A 23,375-nucleotide genomic window follows, 5' to 3' on the forward strand; every position below is an offset into this window, starting at 1 on the left:
CTTGTTTTCTGACTCCCAATATCACACATGAGAGATAAGATTGTGTGAGTTTTGTCTTAATCTCTCTTACCTATTTCAACTAACTTACTTATTGAAATTAAGGCTTTTTTCTTAATCCCTCTGACTTATTCCAGCTCCAGTCACAGATTTCATTATTTTGTAATAGCTTAGTAAAATTCCATTGTGTATATCTGCCTGTGTGCACGTGTGTCCTAACTTCTTTATTCATCCATCATTGATGTTTGCATTGTCTCCATATCCTGGCTATTCTAATTAGTGCTTCGATGAACACAGGTATACATATATTTTTTCAAATTAATATTTTTTGTTTTTAGTGGGGCAATACCAACAAGTGAAATCGCTGAAACTTTTGGAAATTATATTTTTATTGTTTTGATGAAATCTCTGGAGTGTTTTCCCTAGAAGTTGAACGAGTTCAGTTTCCCAGTGAGGTTTCCTTTTTTACATTCCTGCCAACAGTAGTTGTTTCTACTCTTTGTGACATATGCCATTTTCACTGGTGTGTGATAATAACTCATTGTTTTGATTTGCAATATCCTCGTAATAGTTGATACTGATCATGTTTTCATACACATATTGATCATGTGTATGTCCTCTTTGTGGATGGGTCTCACTTCTCTCCTTTTTTGATGTGATGATTTGGGTTTTGTTGAGCTTTTGCATGCTTTATACATCTTGATACTGGTCCTTTATTTGTTATATGTTTGAAAATATTTTCTCCCACTCAGTAGGGCAGTTTTAAAATTTTATCTCAAGTTTCATTTGTTCTGTAATCACTTGTACATTTGTTTTAATCCCCTTTGTATTTTTATTTCTTTTACCAGTGAAATCAAACCATTGCACACACCTATGAGGTTCCTTTCCTAGACAGGTCTGGATATGCTTTCAAAAATGTATCGTATAGTCGAAGTGACATCTGCACTTGTTTGTTCATTGCAGCCCTCTTTACAATAGCCAGAAACTGGAAGAAACCTGAATGCCCAAGAACACATGAGTGGTTAAAGAAACTTTGGTACGTCTACACAACGGAGTACTATATAGCTGCTAGAAAAGATGAAGTCATGAAATTTACATATGTGGTACAACATGGAAAGTATCATGCTAAGCGAAATGAGTCAGAAAGAGAGGGTTAGACATAGAAAGACTGCATTCATCTGGGGGATATAAAGTAACAAAATATGAGATTAATACCCAAGAATATCTGAGATCAGCACCAGGAGGATTCCTCCATAGCTTAGAGGCCAGCCGGGCATTCTAGGGGGAAAGGGCAGCTCAGATAGAGAAGGGAGCACCAAATAAAGGGTGTTTGGAGGATCCTCCCAGGAGGGGAGATGCATGTCGAAAGTAGGCTATGGACTGAACATGTTTGCCACTCAATGCCTCTTTTGCAGACCACAACACCCAAAAGGAGAGAGAGAACACAAGGGATTGCCCTGCCACAGAGGCAGGGTGGGATGGGGGGGGATGGGGGTGGGGGGGATATTATCCATGGTGGTGGAAAATGGGCACTGGTGGAGGGATGGGTATCTGATCATTGTATAATCGAAAGCCAAGCATAAAAATTGTAAATCTACAACTGTACCTCATGGTGTTTCACTAATAAAAAAAAAGTTTTAAAAAAAAAGAAAAATAAATAAATAAATAAACGTATTGTATGGATTACGGTCCAATTTCAAAGTATATATTTGAATTAAATTCTCACTTTGAATTAAGTTTGGGTGGATATGAGATACCTATTTCTTTCTCTTTTTTTTACATTATTTTCCAGCTGGAGCGATAGCACAGCGGGTAGGGCGTTCGCCTTACAAGCAGCCAACATGGCCGACCCGAGTTCGATTCCTCTGCCCCTCTCGGAGAGCCCGGCAAGCTACCGAGAGTATTCGATATGCCAGACACAGTAACAACAAAGTCTCCAATGGAGACGTTACTGGGCCCGCTCGAGCAAATCGACGATCAACGGGAGGGCCTTTACCTTTATTTTCCAGTTTAGCACACATGTTAGTTGAAGAGTACTTGCCTGCCCCACTTCATGTACCTAGCAACTTTGTCATAGATTTTTCAATAAATATGTGAGTTATATCTGTGTGCTGTCAATTCTACCCCATGGCCCTGAGAGTTTCCTTTTTTTAATAGATCACAATTTTGATTACTATGTTTTGCAACGTTGCTTCTGACCTTATCTTTCATGTGCCCCCTTCCAATCTTGATTCTTCCTATATCTTCCTATCTTATTGGTTAACCATATAGTCTTAGGCTATCCCCACCACCACCACCACCTCCAGTTAACTAATTTTCACCCACGGCCCCTTTGGGTATTTCTGGGATCTCACTGACAACCGTATATCCTATAATGGGAAAATTTACTATAGTACAATATTAAGCCAGGAAAAGCAATACTTCCCTCCTTTTTTCTTAGAATTGCTTTTAGTTCTCAGGGAGCTTTATGATTCTGTATTAATTTCACTAAAAGATTTTCTAAATTGTTGATGAATGTCATCAGAATCTTGAACAACTGCATTAAATATGTATAATTTGGGTATTATCATTTGGGCAATGTTAATTTTTCATACACATAAACATGTAATATTTTCCCATTTCCAGGGTTCCTTTCCTTTTCCTTTGTAAAATGACTGATAACACTCATGTAGTTTTTTACATTTGTTGTGAATATTAGTTTGATTTCTAGGTTATTTTTTTTTTGCATCACTCCCAGAGGAGCTCAGGTCTTATTTCTGGCTCAGTGATTGTGAGTGACACCCAGGGGGCTTGGGAAAACATGTGGGTGCTGAGGATCTAATTTGGCTTGGCTGTGTGTTAGTGAATCCATTTTGGATCTGTACTTTTGCTTGGGGAGGTTTTTTACTGATTTTTTTTTTCATTTTAATTTTTGTTTGGGGTCTACACTAGCAGTGCTCAGGGCTTACTCCTGGCTCTGTACACAGAGATCACTCCTGGTGGGACTTGGAGGATTCTGGGTGATATTGAATATTGGATCCAAGTCAGTGTCATGCAAGAAGGTACGTTACCCACTACACTATTGCATTTGTTTCTTTACTGCCCTTCTAGAAATTCTATAATTCAGTTATTTTTCTCTTCTGTTGTCAGTTAAATAGCTTACACTATTTATTTAAAAATTTTCTTTTCTAGACCTCTTTTTTGTTTGTTTGTGGGCCACATCCACTGGTGCTCTGGGCTTATCCTGGCTCTGCATGCAGAGAACAATCCTGGCTGGCTAAGCAGACCACATGGGGAACAAGGGATCAAACAGATCAGTCATGTGCAAGTAAGTGCCCTACCTGGTTTGCTATCTTTCTGGCCTCCATCTCTTGCTTATTGATGAGGACATGTGTACTGTCTTTAAAAAAAATTATTGAATCACTGTGAGACAGTTACAAAGCTTCCCTGTTTGAGTTTCAGTCATACAAGGATCAAACTCCCATCTCTCCACCAATGCACATCTTCCACCACCAATGTCCCCAGTATCCCCACCTTCCCACCCCTCCCCTGCCTCTATGGCAGACAATCTCCCCTCTGTTCCCTTTTGAATTGCTTGTTATGATTCACTTAAGAGGTCTCATGGTCACAAGAGCCTTAACTTGTCTTGTAATTCTAACATTCTAGATAAGTAGGGTGTGGAGAAATCTCTGCAGCAAGCTGCTTGATTAGAGATTCTTTTGTGTGTCTCTGGATCATGGCCATTAAGAAGCTTAAGTAGCAGCCAGAGGCAGTTCGTGGGCATGACATCCAGGGTCCTATGGGGATGGGGGAAGAGAGGGACCGGCCCATCCCCTATCCCTTGACGCCAGGAGTTTGTTGTCTCTGAACCCACTTACCTGCACTTCTCTCTGAGTTCTGAAAGTTGGCAACCGCCAGGGAGGTGGGGTTTAGGGGGCAGGTGGAGGGACAATGCCTGCCGCCCCCACCACCACCACCAAATCTGGGCATGTCAGTGAAGTTGGTCTGGCTTGAATTCTGGAGGCATCTCTGCAGTGAGCTGCTCTGTTCGAGACTCTTTTGTGTCTCTGGATCATGGCCCTTGTTTCCATCTTTTCAGAGAAATTGGCATATGCCATGCAGGGCACGCCTGCTCTCCCACAGTGCACCACCGGCCTTAACTATGGCTTTTGTTCTCTTCAAAATTTATGGGCCTCTGAAAATAAGGCCAATAAAGGAGCCTGTATAGCTGAGCCAGCGGTGGTTTGTCTGTGTAGCTCCCACATATGTCACTTTTGTTGGTTTACTTTCCTGGTAAACTTGGACCCAAGTTGTTGGGGTCCGACCAAAGGCACAGCAGCAATGAAGACACCAACAGGCTGCTGATGCGCTCGCCTGAAGGTACAGGTTGACCTGCTGGCAGAATCATACTCCCCACACCCACCGCCACGTGTGTCACTGATTCAATTTTGGCTTGTTCCATTCTAATGCTGAGTCCTACTATTGTATTCTTTACCTCTTCTGTTCAATTACTTATTATTTCTCCCCTCGGTCTTATTGTAGGTTCATTGACTCTTGTGATGCTTTAGTAGTTCAGTGGTTATGTAGAACATTTTGTTGCTTTAGGTCATGTCAGTCAGTGTCAGAATTTATGAAGCACTTGAGAAGTGTTCTGGGCTTCTGTCTGTCCAAAGAATGGTGAAATTTCTTAACTTTTTTCATTATTACTAGTGCTTCATGTGAGTTTTGGGTTAAACCCTGGATTCAAGGTGGTCTGAGCAGTGATGGACTGTTCCCATTGGTGTATCAGGCTACATTGATATATAAGGATTAAATTGTACTTTTGCTCTGCTTCTGCTGTACCACTTGAATTAAGAAATACCTTCTCATGATGTATTGCTATAGTGACAGCAAAGGTAGAAACGTGAGCGCGAGCTAAGCAAAGGCAACCAGGAGACAGCCAGAGGCAGGAACTCTGAGTGGCTCATTCTAGGAACCTAGCAGAGAAGAATAGGTCATCAGTAATAAGTCTTGGTTCAGAATGGAGCAGAAGGACCCAAACCCACCTGTTACCCGGGTGGAGAAGTAGTGAAGGGTCAAAGAAAGAATTAGTCAATTAATAGATGTCTCTATGGGACCTAAAGGAATGTGTCCATAACAAAGATTTCCAGCAACAGGAACCACAACTAAGACCCCTCTTGCCTCAGTGTAACTTAGTGTATTGTCACAACACAACCAATTGAAAAGCCCCATTTATTTGCTCCTCTTCTCTTTGCCCCCAGTGAGTGGTTTCAGGAATGTTCCTATGTCAAGTGCTCAGTGCCCCTGTCTGGCTACAGTTCCAGAAGATTACCTGGTTGTGGTCTGTCTTGACATGAAATAATTCACTCTCCTTTCTTAATATCCTAAAGTTTATTTTGGTGTGATGGATTAATCGAACTGTTACATTTGGAGGTCCTGGTATGATGCTAAGACAACTTGGAATTACTGGCTTGGTGGGTGAAAGGAGATCTGGGTCCTTATAGAAGGTGCCTGAGGGTACCAGCCTTCCTTAGCTGCCCACAGACTCCAGTAGAAGTTGGGTAGGCGGGCTAGGGAACAATGGGATTCACTGACAACAGGAACTTCCCTAACACCTTACCTGGACAGACTTACAGGAAAGCCCTTAGCTCCTCTCCCAGGGAGGGTTTGGATTCTGAGTCCTTTTCAGAATATGGGGAGTGAGTTTCCCTTCTGGATGGAGTTTGATTCTCAGGTGCCAGGACTGGCCCCAAGCGGCCCACAGAGTGCTGCCTGGTCTGAACAGCGCCTTGACAATGGTTCTCACTCAGGGGCCTGGGAGAGACTGATCACCTACCTACTCAGTGTGAGGAAGGGTTAATTAGCCACCCATGTGTTGTGTTTGTCTTTTTTCTTTTGGGGAATTCCCAGGGATCCTGTATTTATTTCCCTGCTCACCATCTTTTTCTCTTTCCTTTTACCCCTCTTCATCTGGTGAGCTGAGACTTTCTTTTCGTATTACTCTGCGTGTGGAGGAGTGAGCAACTTTTCTGTCTTAGGAGGGTGGGAGGAAATATTTTGGAGTTACTCGTCTTTCTTATCTATCCTCAGAAACTCACCGTTATTTTACCAAGATTTCCATTCCCCAGGAAGCAAGGGGTTAATAGCTTCCCTGGAAGAGAGCATAAGGGGTCCCTGACAGTTTGTTTTTTAGTGGCAAGAAAACCAGAACTCCTCCTCTCTGTTGGCATCATCCAAGTTGCTTGAGTCATTTCTCTGAAACTTGTTAGCTGACAGGTTCCTACATGGAACACTGAGAAATTCTTTTTCTTTTTAAAAATGTTTGGGCCTGGAGTGATAGCACAGCAGGTAGGGCATTTGCCTTGTATGCAGCCAACATGGCCTACCCGGGTTCGATTCCCAGCATCCCATATGGTTCCCCGAGCACCCTCAGGAGTATTTCCTAAATGCATGAGCCAGGAGCAATCCCTGAGCATTTCCGGGTTTGACCCAAAAAGAAAAACAAAAAACAAAAAACAATTTTTTTAATTTTGTAAGGTAGTTCACAATAAATGATTATATTTAATATTCAAACACCAATTCTACCACCGTTACACCTTCCCACCACCCAATTTGGGATGTTTCCATCCCAAGCCCCAGTCCCTGTCCCAAAACAGGGTCAGGGTTCTCCCGTTGTTCATTGATTTGCTCAAGCAGAGGGCCCAGTAACGTCTCCATCGTGAGACTTATTGTTACTATGACTGGCATATTGAATATATCTTATATTCAATGTCACCCCTTTGGGCGAGATACTCTCGTTAGCTTGCCAGCCTCTCTGAGAGGGGCAGAGAAATCGAACCCTGCTTGGCTGGGCTGGCTGTTTGCAAGGCAAATGCCCTACCTTCTGTGCTATCTCTCCAGCCCAAAACACAACTGAAATAATACACTTTGTATTGTCTGTTTTGAAAAACCACTGAAAGTGCTACAAAAAAAGTCTCCAAAGAGGAAACAGTGTGAATATTGTTCTATTTTGTCAGGGGCCATTAAAACATACTTTAGGATATCACTAACATGTTATTAAAGGTTCAGTGATATGAGCTTTCGTTTATATATATGAAAATATGTATCTATGCATATATATATTTCCCTAAAAGATTTTTTGCCTAGTATTTGTACCCCATCAAATGTGGTGTGGTACTTATGGAGAATGGGTAGGGAATGTCTTATGATGTGTTGCACGGTCCAGGAATATGTTCACTAGTCGACCTGAGCCGACTCTCTTTGATTAGACTGTTCTTCTTTTTGAATCTCTTTGATTCCACTATTCTTCCGGCATTAATATATGCCTCAGAGACCTGGGCCCTACGCAAACAGGATGAGAATGCTATTCAGGTCTCCGAAAGAAGAATAGAGAGAGCTATGCTTGGAATATCACGTTTCACTCAAATGAGAGAAAGAATCCGGAGTTCCAACATCCGTCGATGATCAAGAATCAGGGACGCTGTCTCATTTACATAGGTGTCAAAAATCAGATGGGCTGGTCACATAATGAGATTTAAAAACTACCACTGGACTAGAGCTGTTACCGACTGGATTCCACAGGATGTCAAAAGACCGTGTGGCCGCCCACGTGCGAGATGGTCAGACTTCTTCATCAAGATCATAAACGATCAGTTTGAGGCTCTTCATGCTCCCAGAGTGAACAGATGCCATTGGGCTACACTAGCACACGACAGGGACAAATGTAGACGTTACTGGCGCCTGCTCGAGCAAATCAACGACTAACAGGAAGGTAAGTGATTAAGTTGGCCTGAGCATGTGGGGAGCATCCTTGAGTGTGGTGGCAGTTGGGTTCGAGGCTTTCGGTTGCAGGGGCTTGGTCCCAGGTTTTTCTCCTGGAAGGGAGTAACATGACGCCTGACATAGCCAAACCACCAGACTCTGCGCCAGGCTGCTTCACTCGGGGCGCCCCAAGGGGGGCGGGTAAAAGCACTCCCTGCCCAAGAAACATTGAGAAATTCTTTTTTATTTATTTATTTTTTTATTAGTGAAACACCATGAGGTACAGTTGTAGATTTACAATATTTTATGCTTTGGTTTCGATTATACAATGATCAGATACCCATCCCTCCACCAGTGCCCGTTTTTCAACACCATGGATAATATCACCCCCACCCCCATCCCCCCATCTCCCCCTGCCTCTGTGGCAGGGCAATCCCCTGTGTTCTCTCTCTCCTTTTGGGTGTTGTGGTCTGCAAAAGAGGCATCGAGTGGCAAACATGTTCAGTCCATAGTCTACTTTCGACATGCATCTCCCCTTCTGGGAGGATCCTCCAAAAACCCTTTATTTGGTGTTCCCTTCTCTCTCTGAGCTGCCTTTTCTCTAGAATGCCCGGCTGGCCACTAAGCTATGGAGTAATCCTCCTGGTGCTGATCTCAGCTATTCTTGGGTATTAATCTCATATTTTGATACTTTATATCCCCCAGACGAATGCAATCTTTCTATGCCTAACCCTCTCTTTCTGACTCATTTCGCTTAGCATGATACTTTCCATGTTGTACCACTTGTGTGTAAATTACATGACTTCATCTTTTCTAAGAGCTACATAGTACTCCATTGTGTAGATGTACCAAAGTTTCTTTAACCAGTCATCTGTTCTTGGGCATTCAGGTTTCTTCCAGTTTCTGGCTATTGTAAAGAGTGCTGCAATGAACAAACAAGTGCAGATGTCACTTCGACTATACATTTTTGCCTCTCTGGGATATATTCCCAGGAGTGGTATTGCTGGGTCAAATGGGAGCTCGATTTCTAATTTTTTGAGAATCGTCCATACTTTTTTCCAGAAGGGCTGAACCAGTTGACATTCCCACCGACAGTGAAGGAGTGTCCCTTTCTCGCCACATCCATGCCAGCATTGGTTGCTTTTGTTCTTTTGAATGTGGGCCAGTCTCTGAGGTGTGAGATGGTATCTCATTGTGGTTTTGATCTGCATCTCCCTGATGATTAATGATGTCGAGCATTTTCTCGTGTGCTTTTTTTGCCATTCGGATTTCTTCTTTGAGAAAGTTTCTGTTCATTTCATTGCCCCATTTTTGGATGGGGTTGGATGTTTTCTTCTTGTGGAGTTTAACCAGTATTTTGTATATCCTGGATATCAACCCCTTGTTAGATGTGTATTCGGCGAATATCCTTTCCCATTCTGTAGACTGTCTTTGTATTTTGGTCACTGTTTCTTTGGAGGTGCAGAAGCTTCTTAGTTTAAGATAGTCCAATTTATCTATCTCTGTTTTTGCTTGCTCGGCCAGTTGCGTGGCATCTTTGAAAGTACCATTAGCTTCAATGTCATGGAGGGTATCGCCAACTTTATCTTCAATGTACCTTATGGTTTCTGGTCTGATGTTGAGGTCTTTAATCCATTTTGATCTTACTTTTGTACATGGTGGTAGGCAGAGTTCTGAGCCCATTTTTTTGCATGTAGCCTTCCAGTATGCCAGCACAATTTGGTAAAGAGGCTTTCCTTACTCCACTTCACATTACTTGCACCTTTATCAAAGATTAGATGATCATATGATTGAGGGGAGATGTCAGTGTATTCAACCCTGTTCCATTGGTCTGCACTTCTGCCTTTGTTCGAGTACCATGCTGTTTTAATTATTACTGCTTTGTAGTACAGTTTGAAGTTCGGGAGGTTGATTCCTCCCATTTTCTTTTTCCCAAGAATTGCTTTAGTTATTCGTGGGAGCTTATTGTTCCATATAAATTTCAGGAGTGTTTGCTCCATTTCTTTGAAGAATGTCATGCGTATCCTTATAGGGATTGCATTGAATTTATACAATGCTTTTGGTAGTATTGCCATTTTGACAATGTTAAGTCTCCCGACCCATGAGCAGGGGATATTTTTCCATTTCCTCATGTCCTCTTTTATTTCCTGAAGTAGCGTTTTGTAGTTTTCTTTGTACAGGTCCTTTACTTCCTTAGTTAAGCTGATTCCTAGGTATTTGATTTTCTGGGGCACAATTGTGAACGAGATTGTTTTTTTCATGTTGCTTTCTTCCCTCTCACTGTTCGTGTATAGCAAAGCCATGGACTTTTGGGTATTGATTTTATAGCCTGCAACTTTACTATACGAGTCTATTGTTTCTAGGAGTTTTTTGGTGGAGGTTATTGGGTTCTCTGAGTAGAGTAACATATCATCTGCGAATAGTGAGAGCTTGATTTCTTCCTTTCTTACCTGAATGCCCTTAACATCTTTTTCTTGCCTAATCGCTATTGCAAGTACTTCCAGCACTATATTGAACAACAGTGGAGATAGTGGGCATCCTTGTCTCATCCCTGATCTTAGAGGGAAGGCTCTCAGTTTTTCCCCATTGAGGATGATGCTTGCTGTAGGCTTGTGGTAGATATCTTTAATTATGTTGACGAAGGTCCCCTCTATACCCATTTTGGCTAGGGTTTTCATCATAAAGGTGTGTTGGATCTTGTCAAATGCTTTCTCTGCATCTATTGATATAATCATATGCTTTTTATCTTTTCTTTTGTTGATATGATGGATTATGTTGATTGATTTCTGAATGTTGAACCATCCTTGAAACCCTGGGATGAATCCTACTTGGTCATGGTGTATGATCTTTTTGATGAGTAGTTGGATTCTATTTGCTAGTAGTTTGTTGAGGATCTTTGCATCTGTGTTCATCAGCGATATCGGTCTGTAATTCTCTTTCTTTGTGGTATCTCTGTCTGCATTTGGTATCAGTGTGATATTTGCTTCATAGAAACTGTTCGAAAGTCTTTTTGATATTTCAATTTCGTGGAAAAGCTTAAAGAGGATTGGGAGTAAGTCCTTTTTAAAGATTTGAAAGAATTCACTAGTGAATCCGTCCAGGCCAGGACTTTTGTGCTTGGGGAGACTTTTTATTACCATTTCAATTTCCTTGATGGTGCTAGGTCTGCTCAGGTATTCCAGGTCTTCTTGGTTCAGCCTTGGGAGTCTGTAGTAGTCTAGGAATTTATCCATTTCCTCGAGGTTTTGATGTTCCGTGGCATAAAGCTTCTCAAAGTACTCCCTGAGGATCCTTTGAATTTCTGTAGTTTCTATTGTAATGACCACCTTCTCATTTCTGATTCGGTTTATTAGGGTTTTCTCTCTCCCTTTCTTTGTGAGTTTTGCTAGAGGCTTATCAATCTTGTTAATTTTCTCGAAGAACCAGCGCTTGGTTTCATTGATCTTTCGGATTGTTTTTTGGGTTTCCATCTCGTTAATCTCTGCTCTGAGTTTTATTATTTCCTTTCTCCTGTTCGGGTTGTGCTCCTTTTTTTGGTCCTTCTCCAAGCTCTTAAGCTGTGAGGTTAGGTTACTTATGTGTGCTCACTCCTCCTTCCTGAGGAATGCTTGTGGAGCTATAAACTTTCCTCTTAACACAGCTTTTGTTGTGTCCCATAAGTTTTGGTAACTCATGTTCTCATTTTCCTTCGTTTCTAGGAATCTTTTGATTTCCTCTTTGATTTCCTGTCTAAGCCACTCGTTGTTCAATAGAGCACTGTTTAATTTCCAGGTGTTTGATTTAGTTTTCGGTTTTTGTGTGTGATTTACTTCTAATTTCAGCGCATTATGGTCTGAGAAGATTGTTGATACAATCTCTATCTTCTTAATTTTATGGAGGCATGTTTTGTGGCTCAGCATGTGGTCTATCTTGGAGAATGTTCCATGTACCCTTGAGAAGAATGTGTATTCAGCTTTTTGTGAATGAAGTGTCCTGTATATATCTACTAAGTCCCTTTCTTCCATTGTTTCCCTCAGATGAAGTATGTCCTTGCTAAGCTTGAGTCTGGTTGATCTATCAAGAGGTGACAAAGCGGTGTTGAAGTCTCCCACTAGTATTGTGTTACTATTGATGTCTTTTTCCAAATCTATGAGTAGTTGTTTTAAGTACTTTGCCGGTCTCTCATTAGGTGCATATACATTTATTATTGTAAGTTCTTCCTGTTGTAAAGATCCTTTGATCACTAAAAAATGGTCTTCACTCTCTCTTATGACCTTCTTCACTCTGAAATCGATGTGGTCTGATATTAAGGTGGCTACCCCAGCTATTTTATGGGAGCTGTTTGCCTGTAGGATTGTTTTCCAGCCTTTGACTGAGTCTGTGTTTGCTTTGACTATTGAAGTGTGTTTCTTGCAGGCAGCAGAATGTTGGGTTCAATTTTCTAATCCATCCTGCCACTCTGTGTCTTTTAATTGGTGCGTTTAGCCCATTGACATTGAAAGAGATTATTCTTACGGGATTTTGTCCCATTGTTCTGTTGAAATTAGGTGTATTTGACAGTCCTGTCCTGTCTTAAAGTAGACCATTTAGTTGTACTTGTAACCATGGTCTTGAGTCTATGAAGTTCCTGAGCTGTTATTTGTTTGTGAAACTGTGTGTTGTTCCTTCTATTATGAATGAGAGTCTCGCTGGGTAAAGTATTTTTGGAGAGGCATTTATTTCATTGAGTTTTTTCACTATGTCCCACCACTGTTTTCGGGCCCTGAGGGTTTCATCAGAAAAATCAGCTGTGAATTCTAAGGATGCTCCTTTGTAAGAGATTTCTTTCTTCGATATTGCTGCTTTCAGAAGTTTGTCTCTGTCTAAAGTTTTGGTCATTTTGATCAGGATGTGTCTTGGGGTATTTTTGTTCGGATTTCTTCTAGCTGGTACCCTTCGGGCCTCCTGAATGTGGTCACAAGTTTTCTTCAGCTCTGGAAATGTTGCAGCAATGATGTCTTTGACAGTTTCTTCTTCATCAGGGTTTTCTTCCTGTCCCTCTGGGACTCCAATAATTCTTATGTTACCCCTCTCGGCTTTATCACGATCTTCTCTTGCCATCTGTTCCCGAACTGTGAGTCTCTTTTCCATTTTCTGCTCTTTTCTGGCGAGTCTCTGAACTTCATCTTCGAGCTCACTGATTCTGTTCTCAGCAGCTGTTACTCTGCTTCTGAGGCCTTCCACTGTGGTTTTCAATTTGCCTACCAAGTTTTTCAGGTCCGACATTTCCGATCGCATTTTTCTCATTTCTGCCTTCAAATCCTCTTGTCTTTTATTGGCATTGCTTTCCATTGTTTCTTTTAGTTCCCTAAGCATCCTAAGTAGCTCCCTTCTGAATTCCTTGTTAGAGAGGTTGTCTAACACTGCAATACTGTTAGTGTCTTCTGGGCTAGCCTCTTCAATAAGAAAGTTTGGTGGGCTTTTGCATTGCTTTACCATTGTGACCAGTGTGCTTTAGTCCTTCACGTTCACTGTTACTATTCTGGTTGAGTGAGGAGAGAGTTCCCGGATCTGTTCAGCTTTGTTGCCTCAGTTCCCGTCCCGCGCAGGTCAAGGGGGAAAACCGGCAATTCTAGGGGATCGAGCTAGCTGCGCATTCCCTGGGGGAGTCCCAAGTCGTGGGGGCAGGCTGTACCTGCTTGGATGAGGAGAGACTGCCAGGAGCCGTTCAGTTTTGTTGCTGAACAATGGGCCTCGGTTCCTGTCCGGTGCAGATTATACTGTTCCATCTTATAGTGGGAAAGGATTTTGGATAAGGTTTTGTCGATGGTAGGCACCCTTCTTCGTTTCTGAGTTTGACCTTCTTCTCAATCAGGCATTATTCTTTGTTTTATAACCGACATTGAGTGAAACTTTTGGAGGAGGTGCTATTTGGTACTGAGCTTATACAGCTATTTTCAGACAGGTCTTTGTTGGAAATTGAGTAGGCGAGTGGGATGTTGTTGGATTGTAGTAAAAGAGGTGGGGAATTTTTGGTTGGTATTAGGGGGCAGTTGTGGGATGAAAGTGCTGAGTGCTTGATGTTAGTGATATAACTGCGGCCGAGTTAGTGGCCGCCCGCAGAGGAGAAGGCCATGCCTACTTTTAAGAGGCCACGCCCCTTTCCTGGTGGCCACGCCCCTAGCCCATCCCAGGGAACTCCCACCCAGGATCCTGGAATGGAGGAAGGGTGGTCGACAGTATCCCGGCTGGGCTTCAGGTGGGAATCTGAGGCGCAGCTGGGGGGCAGGAGCACTTCCTGGCTGGACGCCCCCTACCCACCTGGAGGGGAGGGGCCGACGGACTGGTGGGCGGTCCCGCGGAGCTGGACGGGCACTCTCCCCACTGGGCTTCAGGCGGGAATCTCAACAAATATTTCTTTAGCAGAAAATTAGTATAAATTGTTGTATCTCACCATGGAGACATTAAGTCCTTGTATGAGAGATTATTAAGATGTTGTTTCAGCTTAAGTCTTTTTTGTTTATGTTTTATTAATTGAGATTGATTGCCTTCTTTGTTACATCCCATCCAATCTGGTGGGCTACTACTGGTTTATCTGTGTTGTGGAGTTTGAGATGTCATTCGCATTCACGACTGTTCACTCCAGGAAGTCCGGAATTTTTAATAGGGTGGTGCAGCTGGAGTTAAATTTTTAATTGGGTGGTGGCTTTAGTGTGTGTAAGTGACTTCTGGGGCTTATGGAAGTACAGGAAGTGGGGCAGAAGTAGCCCATCCTGACTCTGAGAAAGTCTGGAAGATCTCAGTCATAAAACCCGCATACCTGAGTTTTTCAGCAGACTAATTTCTCTATGAGGTTGAGTCCCAAGACAATGGAGTCCCGTAGGGAGCATGGTGGCTATTTTGAAGTGTGGGAGCAAGTGCGGTCCAGGATTCTGTTTGGGTGGGTCAGCCCAGGACCCACCCCTCTTCCAGGGTACCATGGACATCTCAATCATGTGTGACTGTCTGGAAAAAATATCTTTTGTGTCTTGTTGTTCTCTTGAGATTTATTTATGAATCTCTGGAGCCTAGTCTTATATGAGCCTACCTCTTGTTTTAGCTAATTGTTTTACCTACTTGTTTTAGTTTTACCATTTACATTTAAATTTGTCACATAGGTAAGCTATGATTATTGTTTGAATTTATTACTTTCAAAATATGCACCCAGAATAATATGTGTGGAATCTGTTATAAATTTTAATGTTACTGAGAATTAATTGGACACACTTGTGTGATTTCCTTTAAATAAAGCTGAGTTGTATAACTTAAAAGTGCTGTGTGGTCCATATATCCTTTGTTAAAAAGTCTATGAAATTACACAGCTTACTAGGGGTTGAAATATACTTGAGAGCAGAAATGTTATCTCTCAGTTTCTTAAGTTTCTGACCAGTTTTTTTTTTAATTGAATCACTGTGAGCTACAGTTACAAAGCTTTCACGTTTGAGTTTCGGTCATACAATGATCGAATACCCATCTCTCCACCAGTACACATTTTCCACCACCAATGTCCCCAGTATTCCCCTCCCATCTCAACCCCTCCCCCCCACGCCTCTATGGCAATTTCTCCCACACTCTCTACTTTTCAACATTATGGTTTGCTTGAATTTTTCCACCACCATTCAAGCCTGCCTGCCAGGGGCAGATGATAGATACTTTATTTTCTGTTGCTTATTATGAATAACACGAGAGGTCACATGGTCACAAAAGCAACCACACACTTCTGGAATTCTAAAATTGTAAATGGTTGGGTCCAGAGACATCTCTGTACGAGCTAATACATTTTGAGATTCATTTGGGAGTCTCTGAATCAAGACTGTTGATGCACTGAGATGGCGCCTGGAGGCAGATCATGGGCATGACAGCCAGGATCCCAAGCGGGCAGGGAGACTGGGAGGGTCAGCCCATCTCAGCTACTTCCATGTTGCCTGGAGTCTTAGTCCTGAAATCCGCATTCCTGGGTTTTGCTTCTCGAAACTCGTGGCCGCAGGGGTTTCATCTGGAGCGGCAGAGAGGGCAAGTCTGTTCTGTCTGAAGTGCCCCGGTAGAATTGGGTCAGTAATAGGTCCAGAAAGATCTCCGGTGACCTGCTGCATGACCAGTTCTTTCTGTAGTCTAAAAGACCATGTCATGTAAAGAAGTAGGGTTTGGTCAGTCCAGGCTAGGGACCTATAAAAGGAAATAGATATCTCTTAAAAGAAAAATACAGGGAAATTAGAAGTATAGAGGAAACAAAACAAAAATTAAGCTGACAAAGGTATAAAAAGAATTAAGAATAATAAGAGAAATATAGGATATCTAAATATCACAGTCAAATATTATTTTCCTTTGGAAGCATCAAGATTACACAAAAATACTGTAGGATATATATATATATATATATATATATACATATATATATCAGCACACAAGTCTCAACCTTTAACAACATGCTACTAATCTCTAATAGGCCCTCCCGTTGATCGTCGATTTGCTCGAGCGGGCCCAGTAACGTCTCCATTGGAGACTTTGTTGTTACTGTGTCTGGCATATCGAATACTCTCGGTAGCTTGCCGGGCTCTCCGAGAGGGGCGGAGTAATCGAACTCGGGTCGGCCATGTTGGCCGCTTGTAAGGCAAACGCCCTACCGCTGTGCTATCACCTGGTATTAAAACTATTATAAGCATATCACCTAAAATATCAAATTTTTTTAAAATTTCACTAGTGTTCCCCACTTTTAATTCTCTAAAAACTATGCTCCAGTAATAACCACTTTACTTACCTCTTAATAAATACTTAGTTTTCATTTTTATAGAAACAGACACAGGGAAAGTTCATTTGCTATTACAATTACAAAGGAGCAGTTTATCTTAAACCCAATTTTGTAAGTTCAGAGAGATATAACAAGAGTAAGCTGTATAGCTGAACACAGTTTGATCTCCAGCTCCATATATGGCCCCCTGGTGCCGTGTAATCCCATCAACGGCCAAGACTCAGAGACTATAAAATCCAGCTTCCAGACGAGACCAGTGCAGTCTCCTGCCCCTGCGCCTGGCTGTTCCTCGCCGGGGTCCCTTGGAGGGGAGCAGGTTGAGCTTTCCTCCCCGCCCTGACCAGGGCTCCGGCAGCCGAAGACCTCCAGGACCAGCCACCACCATGCTGAGACCACTCTCCGCACACATGAAGGTACTGGCAGAGGGACAAAGCCACGCGGGTTCCGGGGCCGAGATCTCCAAGCCTACTCGGATTGGAGTCAAGCATCCTCCACCCAGATCCTCCAAATTCCAGTAGGCGGGGGTCACGCCCACCACCTGGCCCCCTGGAACCGTGTAATCCCATCAACGGCCAAGACTCAGAGACTATAAAATTCAGCTCCCGGAACCGCGCGGCTGCATTTGCGGCCATGCGACATCTTATCAGGACATCTTTTTATGACATCTTATTATCTCATTCCTACTTTGGACAAACTTGCAGGCTATCGAATGTAGCCTGCCCAGAGGGCAGAGTCTGGCAAACTCCCCGTGGCGTACCAAATATGCCAAATACCAGTAACATTGATGGGTCTCATTCTCCTAAAGAGCCTTGAATATAATCTCAGGGCTAGGATGAAAGAGATGTTACTGGGGCCTGCTCGAGGCAATCGACGAAAAACAGGATGATGAATGAATGAATGATGAAACAAACAGCAGTTTACAAAGAAACAATCTTTAATCTGATAAGCAACTATAAAAAGCAGTGAGATAGTATCATGAAAATAATATTCAATGAAATAATTTGAGGAAAAGGGTTCTATTGTAAAATTAAAATGTCCACCATTCAGGAAAAAATATGTACTCAGAAGCTAATATAATGTACAAAATAATCTAGTACAAGTAAGTGATTCAACTAGATATGAGGCCCAAGAACTCAATATACTAATTACTTTTTAAATTATTCTAACATTGTTGCTATATTTAAACTTGTAATCATATGCTTTATATGTATTCTAGCCTCTGAATTAACAGTTTGCGTAGACAAATGTATTCACCCATGTCTGTTTGTGAATATAGAACAGATTTCTGAAAGAAAGCTTGCATCAGACAGAAATGTTTATCTCAGAGGACTGAGCTCACCTTGCTGGTGAAATCGGCCATGTCCACATTCAGACTCCTTCACAAGACAACCGAACAGCAGCTGTCATTTGAGAAAATGATGGTTTTCTCAAATATTCAAATTTAGTGGGGTGACACAAAAGCAGACTTCTGAGTAGATGGTTACTATTTTTTACTGTTTTTGGACCATTCCTGGTAGTAGTTTATGATAACAGTAATAAATTCGTCAGGAATGTCTTCTAACCTTTCAATCTTTTCTAATTTTCTTTCTTTTCTATTTGGAGATATTCAATCCTGTATTATCTATTATATGTGCCATAAATACGTATTATGCACTGTACTTTTGTCTTTAATAATTTTACTCATCCCTGGCTTCACATGTTTTTCTACACAGAATAAGCCAATTAGTCCTCCACTCCGCCTCTTTATTTTGTCTCCGGAAGAGATCCCTGCAGAATTTAATTCCTTTTCACTAGATCACCGATCTACTTCCCAAGCTTTAAAAAGGTTTGTATTGTGACATATATAAAAGATAAAATTGACATCTTCAGGGGCTGGAGCGATAGCACAGTGGGTACAGCATTTGCCTTGCATGCCACCGACCCGGGTTGGATTCCCAGCATCCCATATCGTTCCCTGGAGCACCACCAGGAGTAATTCCTGAGTGTAAAGCCAGGAATACCCCCTGAGTATCACCAGATGTGATCCAAAAAGCCAAAAAAAAAAAATTGGCATCTTTGTTCTTACGTGTGCAGCAATGTTAACTACAGTGATGATGTCGTGCAACCAACTGACTTTCATCTTCCTCTCCCCTTCCTTCTGCAGGGCAGAGACTGCTCTGTAAATAATGCACATGCTTTCCCCTCTTCTCTCCAGGAACCTGCAACCACAACTCTGTTCTGTTTCTAAGATTCCAGCTACTTATTAGAGTTCCTGTCTAAGCTGATTCAATATGTGTTTCTCTGTTTCTCACTGATTTGTTCACTTGGCAGCATGTCTTTAGTGATCACCATGTGTCAGAATTTTCTGAGACGCTCAGTAGTGTTCTGTTTTATGTCTATACAGCATTCTGCTACTTCCTCTTCTACCGCTAGACACTTGTGCGTTGCTTCTTCTATGCTTGTGCTATTGTGAATAATGCTGTGTGCTTAGTTGTAATATCTATTTTTGACTCTTTTGGGCAACTACCCTGGAGTCAAACAGCTGTACTATATGGGAATCTTATTCTAATTTTTGTCTTTAGAATTTCATTTTAAATTACCGCTATTATTATTATTATCATTATTTTGAATTTGGGTGATATGGGTCCTGGAAGGAAGCCAGACCAGAAGGGTCCATATTTAGAGGAGATGCAGAAACACTGACAGATATGGTGTCACAGTGTGTAGCCAGTCTGGTATGTGTTCTACCGAATAACCCTTCCTTATGTGGGAGTCAACAGGGTCAGTACTTAATGGTGTGTCTGGACATCAAGTCGTGGACATGTGTCAGGAAGGAGGTACCTGCAATTCTCTGTCGTGCCATGACCTGGAATTACTCTGTCACCTGCTCCCAGGCTGCTGTCTTTCCCATTGGCTTTGTGAGGGTCCAGCTCTGACTCCAGGCTTTTTGTTTGTTCCCTTTTGACTTACTTGTGCTTTATTGACTTCTTCACCTAGGAGCCCTTGGGTCTAATATTTTTCCTTCTCTCTTTGTTTATGAGCACTGAGGCTAGTAATGTGTATGGATTTGGGTTTATACATAATTAGGTGGTGATGGCAGGAGTGAAAAGGGGGGTTGGACTACATCCGGTGGTGCGTAGGGCTTACTGCTGGCTCTGTGCTCAAGGATCACTCCAGGAAGCAGGAAGTACTCTGGGCGACCATATGTGTGGCTAGAGAACAAACTGGGGTCAGCTACACAGCCTTACTCTGGTTCTATCTCTTTGATCATACAAAATCGGATTTAAGACAAACTGCTATTTAGTCATTGTATGACCATTAACAAATGAACTTTTCTTGGGTCCATTTATTTAAAAACGCAAATTATTTCTTAAGAGGTATGTAAAAGGGATGCTACTGGAACATAGTGTGTGTGTGTGTGTGTGTGTGTGTGTGTGTGTGTGTGTGTGTCTGTTTTATGATTAAAATCAGTTCTTTTATTGAGGGAGAGAAGTTACTCCAGTGTTCCCTGGTGGAGAGAAAGGGGGAAAGTGGGAAGTCAAGTTTGCTGGTGAGAACTTAAGGGTCTGCCAACATTGTCAGAATCCAGGCTTTTCCGGATCTTTCCATGCCTTGTTTCTACGGATCGGCAAAGGGTTCCGGAGAACCAAATGAGAGGATTCTTTCAGCTGTCAACCAAGAGGCTTTAGGTCTTCTCTCAGCCAAGGCATCCAGTGAAAATACAATTTATTTTTCAGAATCCTCTGGGGAATTAAATAGTCTCTTTCGCATCGCATTACCAGGCTCCCTGCTCTTGATCCTCTTTTCCGTGCACTCTTTCTTCAAGCATTTTTCTCATCTCTCAATCAAGATCATTGCAATGACCAAAACATTTCAGAGAGCCGTGATTTTTGTGACATTCCTCAAGCAAGTGTATCAAGATGTTGCACTCTTCAGTTGTGCAAGTGTGGAGATAAGTCGGGATGCATCCTTAGGAGGAGGTGACGGACCCCAGCAGAACAACCCGGACGGTGGCCCGCCCAGGAGCCTGCAGCAGAGTCTGGGCGACCCGCCGAGCCTGGCCGGGACGAGGCTCAGGGCGCATGCGCAGGCGCGCCCAAGTACGGCGGCCGCGAGGGCCCGCGGCGGCTCCCCTGGAACATAGTTTTGAGAAAATTAAATGTGGGGAACACTAGCCAATTAAAAATTATTATGATAATTCAGGTGATATGCTTATAATAGTGTAAATACCATTTATGGTTTTAATGGATAGTTAGAACAGTTCCCTGGAAGCCACTGCCCAGTCCCCACCTCATATGATACTTCTAGTCTGTCGCTTCATTCCCCCTCTACATCCCTTGCTTGGTGAGTGCAGTATAAAACATGTAAACGAGTATATGTATATGTATATGTATATGTATATGTATATGTATATTCCACAATTGTTAAGCAGATTGAGTAGATGATTGAACTTTGTAGACCAGCATTACTCAACAAGAGATCAAATAACTCCTAGGGGCCCTCCAGGATGTTACAAGGGGAACACAGGTTTAAATCTATAAATGGGTGATTTTTGCCTCTAGTCTTGTGACAAGGTTAGAATACCAACTGATAGAACAGGGTGCCACAAGAAGAAACAAGGCCCGAAGGAAGTTGTGGTCAGTGAAAGGGTGAGAAACAACGATTTGGGCCACTAGTTTTGTTCACTGGTTCTGGAGATTACTAGGTGGTTCAAGTGTCAGCTCTGGATATTAAAGTATTTTTCTCTTCCATCAAATTTTACTCATATTGAGATAATATATTTGTGGTTTTATATATATATATATATACATATGCATACATATGTTGCATTTTGGTGATCAGTGCTTTGGAATTATTAATGGTTTTCTCTCTCCTTGGTGATTCTTCTTATTCTGAAGTTCATCCTAGTAGCATTCTAGCTAATTTAGATTTCATTTTTTGGGGGTCACACATGGCGATGCACAGGGGTTATTCCTGTCTCTGCACTCAGGAATCTTGGAAAATGTTCCCTGTGCATTGGAGAAGATTGTGTATTCTGCTTTTGCTTATCTGCTTTAAAAGCCCTGTGAATATCTACTAGCCCTCCCTCTTCCATTTCTTCCTTCAGTTCCAGTAGTTCCTTTTTTAGTTTTAGTCTCATTGTTCTATCAAGAGGTGATAAGGCAGTGCTGAAGTTTCTGACTACTATTGTGTTGCTAACAATGTCCTCCTTGAAGTCTATTAGCAGTTGTTTTAAGCATTTTGCTGACCCCTCTTGGGCACGTATAAATTTAGGAGTGTAATTTCTTCCTGATGTACATATTTCTTGATTATTGTGAAATTAAATAAATAAATTAATTAAATAAATAAAACCCAGCTCCCGGAAGTGTGCGGCCACATTTGTGGCCTTGCGACCTCTTTTTTTTTTTTTATTATTTATTGAATCACTGTGGGAAAGGTTACAAAGCTTTCAGGTTTATGTCTCAGTCATGCAAATATCAAACACATTTCCCTTTACCAATACTTATTTTTTCCCATGAAGAACCCCAATAAAACCCCACCCCCCACCCCTCCCCGTCCCTGTGAGGCAGATGAATTCTAGTTAACACTCTATCCGCTTTGATTAGATTGTTTCAATAAAAGATTCACCACTATTATTTAGAGTTTACCCCCCCCCCCCAAATCAGACATGCTGAAAAAGCATTGTGAAGTGATTTGCTTTCTCCAGCTGGGTTCAAGAATTAAATGTTGGTTTTGGATTTCTGCTATTTTACTTATTGACCCTGGAAGTATTTCTACTGAAAGTCAGATAGTTAAGAAATTGGTTTCTGTGTTCTGGAGTCGTGGCCGTGCTGGAGAGCCACTCGTGGGGGGCAACTGGTGGCCTCGGTAGGGCGTGAAGGGCGGAGCGAAACGCCCCCCTTCCCATGAGGTTTTAGTCGCCCCCACACTCCCGGCTCATACCTGCTGTCCACAAGGCTCCCATGTGGCCGCCATCTTTCTTTCCAGAGAGGAGAGGGCGAATGGGGCAACACCCTTTCCCCTCCGGCAGACTTGATGGGCTGGATCAACGCATAGTCCATTCACTTTTCTGCTCCAAGCTGCTGGGTTCTGCATCCATTGCTCTCGGAGAGCCTGGCAAGCTACTGAGAGTGTCCCGTATGGCAGAGCCTGGCAAGTCACCTGTGGCATACTCAATATGCCAAAAACAATAACAATGATGGTTCTCATTCCTCTGAGCCCGAAAGAGCCCCCAATATGTCATCGGGCTACACTAGCATGTGACAGGGATGAATGGAGATGTTACTGGGACCGCTCGAGCAAATTGATGAACAATGGGGTGATAGCGATTGTGAAATGGCCTTTATTGTCACTTCTTATCTTTTTCATCCTAAAATTTATGTTGTCAGATGCTAGTGTGGCTACCCTGGCTTTTTTGAAGAAATTGGTTGCTTGAAAGTTCGTTTTCCTTCCTTGACCTTGAGTCTATTTTTACGATGACTGTTTGTGATTTTCTTATAGACAGCAGAATGATAGATTTAGATTTTTAATCCATTTTTCAACTCTGTGACTCTTTATTGGTGCACTTAAACCATTGACGATAAGAGAGAATATTTTCATTGGGTATTGTGCCAACATTCTGTAGAAGATTGTTTTATTTTGGGTTTTTATTTTGTGTTACACTAGCCCCTTCAGTTTTTCATTTAAGGTTTAAATCTACAAAATTCCTGAGCTGTTATTAATTCATGAAGTAGTATATCATTCAAATCTGAATGAGAGTCTAGCTGGATACAGTATTCTGAGGAAATCATTTCATTGAGTTTTTTTTTAAACTATATTCCAATATCTTTGGACCCGGAGCGTTTCATCTGATAAGTCTGCTGAAAATCTAAAAAGTACTCCTTTGTATGTGATTTCTTCTTTGATCTTGCTG

General features: G+C 42.1%; 1 pseudogene; it reads right to left on the reverse strand.

Annotated features, from left to right (window-relative positions):
* Nucleotides 1-20,120: 20,120 nt before the first annotated feature.
* Nucleotides 20,121-20,430, reverse strand: LOC130017475 (COX assembly mitochondrial protein 2 homolog; annotated as a pseudogene).
* Nucleotides 20,431-23,375: the final 2,945 nt, after the last annotated feature.

Source organism: Sorex fumeus, unplaced genomic scaffold (genome assembly GCF_029834395.1).
Source record: "Sorex fumeus unplaced genomic scaffold, SorFum_2.1 ptg000197l, whole genome shotgun sequence".
Lineage (NCBI taxonomy): Eukaryota > Metazoa > Chordata > Mammalia > Eulipotyphla > Soricidae > Sorex > Sorex fumeus.